The following is a 5323-nucleotide window of genomic DNA, read 5'->3' on the forward strand; positions in this document are numbered from 1 at the left end:
CCGAGATGTAGTGGCTAAGCAGCAGATACACATGGACTAACAAGGATCTTTATACGAAGAGAACCTTAAGGAAACGACAATCAAGACGAGGATAATGTCTTGATGGTAGGGATATGAGCGTTCGTGTGATGGATTAACTACTTATCACACTTCTCCACTTGAAACATACATCCTATAATCTATACTCAGCTACAACACATGCATATCACACAAGGTATAATAAAGCACTCATTTCCTAAGATTTAACCTAGATCACAATTCAAGGACTTTCAATTCAAAATCACAACATATAACTTGTAGATTTGACCTAGGGTTTCAAACAAAACTGATTTCGTACTTTTATGAACTTCTTACGAAAATCTATAAAATGTAGAAGTTCACGGATTTGAAATAAAGAAAGTTCTAAAAATCTTACAGAAAACACCCTAGAACTTTCTAAAACATAGCAATCAAGTCCCTGGTCCGGAAAAACAGATAACAGGAAGTTAACGACGATACTCCAGCAAAAGAATCGCCAGCATTAGAAAGATTCAGTGGATTAGGGCAAACCTTGGGGTAGTCTTGGTTATGAGGGAGAACACACGGAAAGTGAAGTCCCGTGGCGATAGGGTCGGCAAAGAGAAAAGCTTGACGATGACGAGATTCCATGGTTGACGAAGAAGCTGGCCGGGGATGGTTGCCGTAGGTGGAAGATGGCCGAAGGGGTAATCCCCGTGGTAACTTGTGGTCTTGCTTGGTGATCGACGAGAGAAAGGTGCTGCTGGATGTCGTGGACTCCTGGGACGAGATGATGGAGTCGAATGGGTTCGCTATGCCAAATCCTCCGTGAACCTCAAGATCCTTCTGCTCACGGGTTAAGCCTTCACTGCCCATGCGCGTGTGCCGCTGAGACACGGTCGGCACACCCGCGCAGTTGTTCCTTTCGAAATCGCCGCGCTATAACCGTCGCCTTCATTTTGCCGCTTCTCCTTCCGACTTGCCATGCTACACTCCCACCTCCGCCTTCGCGAAGACCGTGGTCTATTTGCATTAGGGCCGTGCCTTCCGTTGCTCTCTCTCCTCGACGGCCTCCGATCAATGCATTGCACATCAACTCGGTCGCGGCCTGAGCTCGCCCAGATGGAAAACCATCATGCGTTGCACGCCGTCGCCCTGCACGCCGCGCAACTGCTCCTCCTCTTCCTGCTGCTGGACATGCACTCATTTCGGCCTCGCGCATCACATCTGCACATGTCCGAGCCGCGCGCATCTTTGACCTGCTCCCACTTCGCAGGCTCAGCTTCACTTGTCCCGCGGTTAGCATTTCGTCGAACACCTTGGCTGCGTGCTCGATACGGCTACCGCATTCCTGCATCTCGCGCAATAGCTTTCCACCACTACTCCTCCTGCGCGTGCCGTTGCTCGGCACATCGTACTTCAGCACCGCCTGCTCGTGCCCATGGGCCCGCTTTGCTCCGGCCGCCCAACACCTGCACACACCGCCAGCTTCCGCGAGTCACCGCGCGCACGCTCGCGCCACCCGCTCGGCGTCGCTCACGTTCCTACCGCTCCAGCACCTGCACCGGCTCTTCAGCACGCGAGCTCCTGCACCGCCAAAACCATGCCGCTCCAGCTCCCGTACTTGCTCGACGCCAGTTCGCTTGCATCGCGTCGCATAAACTCATGCCGGAGCCGTTCGCGCCAACTCAGCTGCGGTCGTCACTCGTGCGCTCTACTCCCGCGCATCCATTCCTCCTGTGCCGCCCAGCTCCTGCTCTCTCTCTCGCGCCGTAACTGTTGCACTCGCCCGGCGCCCATGCTCCTGCACCTGCCAATCCCGAGCGCCAGAGCCGAGCTACCCCCGCCTGCTCCGCCTGGGCCACCAGCTCACGCGGCCTGAGCCTCTCTGCGCTCTACGCGCCGCCGGCCCGCGCCAGCGCACCGAGCCGCCCCGCGCCAGTCGCTTGGAGTCGCACCGTCTGGCGCCTGCCTGCCCGCTCGCTCCACGTCTGTGCGCAGCGCCGCGCCGTCCTGGGCCCGCTCGCCTGCGCGCTCGACCCGAGCCGCGCCGCTCGCCCCCGCTTGCGCCACTGCCAGCTGGGCCGCGCCGCCTCCCGCGATGCCCGCACGCCCGCGCCTGGGAGCCGGCCTGCCGCTCGCCGTGTGCCCGCACTCACCCGGGCCCGTCGCCCCCTGCCTGGATCCGCCTGAGCCTGGCGCTGTGAGTGGAGGAGGGATTCAACGGAAGGAAGAACAGAGAGAGGTGGAGGAAGAAAAGAGCCTGGCCTGTATGTTGCTACCTCCGGTGAAAGAAAAAGAATGGGCGCCAGAGAGAAGAAGCAGAGGAGAAGGGGAAAAGTGATTTCCCAAGGACTTATGCGCAAATACAGAAAATTGCAAGGGCCTGTCTGTAAAACAAAATTTCCCGTTGATTTAAAACTCAAATGAAGAAATGCCCAAAACGAAAGTTGGAGAGTTTTTCAAACTCTACAACATTGCTTTAGGGCTCATGTTCAAAATCTCAAAACTTATATTTTTACACGTGAATCTTTGAACAAAAGTCGGATTTGAATTGCTTTTGTCCTAAAGAATGAAACTTTATAAAATTCAGGACCTAAATGCAAGCATTTATGACACGTCATAATGACGGGATAGACTCGTCATAATGGTTGGATAGACGTGTCATGATGACTTGCACTTTTACACTTTAGTCCTGAGTCAATTTAAAAGTTACTTCTGTAAATCAAACATTTGCATAAAAGGACTTGTACTTTTATAAAATTACATAAACACCCTCATTTTTTTACCATTTTACCCAAAAATTTTACACACTTTAACACACACATTTCCAATGAAACTTTTGGATAAATAAATATATATTTTTACAAGGGATAAAATAAGGAAAACATGTTTACAAAACCATCTTTCACTGATTTTGAAATTACCCTTATCCAATTACATTTTACAAAAACAACCCTAGGTTTTCTATCATTACAAAAATTACCCTTTCTATTTGCACTTTTAAGTTTTCGAAAGTTTCACATAACACACATGAGCTTTATACTAACAAACACATATTTCACACTAACAAAATATATGTCTAACGTTACAAATACATGAACTGTCACATTCTTTGCCGCATGTTCAGCTCACTCTGTGTGAAAATGTACTTGAGGCTCTTGTGATCGGTGTAAATATCACACCTCTGCCCAAACAAGTAATGCCTCCATATCTTAAGAGCATGCACAACTGCGGCTAACTCCAGATCATGAGTGGGATAATTCAGCTAATGCCGGCGCAACTACCGTGAAGCATAAGCTATCACTCTACCTGCCTGCATCAGAACGCAACCAAGACCATCCCTCGAAGCATCACAATACACTGTGAACCTCTTGCTCTGGTCTGGCAGAGTAAGGACTGGCGCCGTAGTTAACCTCTTCTTCAGCTCCTCGAAGGCCTTCTGGCGCTCATCAGTCCAAGAGAAATCCACACCCTTCTCTAGCAAGGAAGTCAAAGGCTTCGCAATCTTGGAGAAATTCTCAATGAACCTTCGATAATATCCTGCTAAGCCCAGAAAAGAGCGGACTTCCTTCACTGTCTGCGGTATCACCCAATCAAGCACATCCTTCACCTTGCCGGGGTCCACAGCAATACCTCCCTTGGAGATGACATGACTGAGGAATGGAACCTCGTCAATCCAGAATTCGCACTTGCTGAGCTTGGCATACAGCTTGTGCTCTTTGAGCCTCTGTAACACAAGCCTCAGATGCTTCTCATGCTCTGCCTCTGACTTGGAATATACCAGGATATCATCAATGAATATCACCGCAAAGGTGTCCAGATAATCCATGAAAACCTTGTTCATCAGATGCATGAAGAAAGCCGGAGCATTGGTCAAGCCAAAAGACATGACCGTATACTCGTATAGCCCATACTTGCAGGTGAATGCCGTCTTCGGGATATCCTCGGGATGAATTTTCAGCTGGTGATAACCTGAACGTAGATCAATCTTTAAGAATACACAAGCACCCTGGAGCTGATCAAAAAGATCCTCAATGCAGGGCCACGGATGCTTGTTCTTGATGGTGACTACGTTCAAATCCCGATAATTGACACACATTCTCTTCGCGCCATCTTTCTTCTCTACCAGTAATACAGGGAAAGCCCAGTGAGAGAAGCTGCGACGGATATAGCCCTTGGCTAGCAATTCGTCGATGGTTTTCTTAACTTTCTCATGCTCAATGGGTGCCATACGATAGGGCCGCTTAGCAATAGGAGCTGTGCCTGGCAAGAGATCAATAGAGAACTCAATGTCATGATCCGGCGGCATACCCGGCAAATCATCAGGAAAGACATCCGGGAATTCAGACACCACATGAATACCATCCGTGGGTCTAGCCTCCATCTGACAAAGAATCCCAGAAGGCTCCGAAGCACTGATTGTGATTTCCTGTCCATCTGGTGCTGACAAGTGGACAGTCCTCTGAGCACAATCAATCTAACAAGGGTCTCTATTCCCAAGATCACATGGATACCCTTGGTGTCTAGCACCATCAGATTTGCACTGAACTCTACCCCCCTTATGACAACACTGACTCTGGGACAGAAGATATGAGACCTCAACTGCCCTCCCGGTGAAGATACTAACATGCCCCTCTTTAAGGTGCTAGTATGAATGCCATGACGCTCGACAAAAGACTGAGTAATGAAGGAATGCATAGCACCAGTATCAAAAAGCACGGTAGCAGGGTGGGTGTTGACCATGAACGTGCCAATAACCATGTTGGGAGCCTCGGCCGCTGACTCGGCCGTCACATGGTTCACCCTGCCCTATGATGGCGCCTTGGGCTGAGCTGGGCGCCCCTGCTGGCCAGACTGCGCCTTCCGGGGACAAACGTTGGCGTAAGTGTCCCTGCTCGCCGCAGTGATAGCACGCCCATGGAAATGCTAGAGCTTGCTGTCCGGTAGAAGGAGTAGGCACTCCCTACTGCGGAGCTGGTGGAGCCGGTGGAGCTGAGCGTGCCGGAGGCGCTGGAAGCCTCTGGCCTTGTCCCACCTGCTGCTGCTGGGGACGAGGCGGGTACTGCTGCTGTCGCTGCTGGTACGGCTGGACCTGCCTCTGCTGGTGCTGCTGCTACGGCTGCTGCTGCTGGTACTGGTACCGAGGCCGAGTGTTGCTACCGGTCGCAGTAGGAGCCATCTTCCTCTTCTTGTCCTCAATTTCCCGGCGCTTGCGCTCGGTGTTGAGGGTAGCATCAACCAGATGGTTGAAGTTGTCGAAGCAGTGGTTCATGAGCGCGTACTCAATGTGATCATCTAGCCCCTCCCTGAAGCGCTCCTGCTT

Source organism: Panicum hallii, chromosome 6 (assembly GCF_002211085.1).
Source record: "Panicum hallii strain FIL2 chromosome 6, PHallii_v3.1, whole genome shotgun sequence".
In the NCBI taxonomy this organism is placed as follows: Eukaryota; Viridiplantae; Streptophyta; class Magnoliopsida; order Poales; family Poaceae; genus Panicum; species Panicum hallii.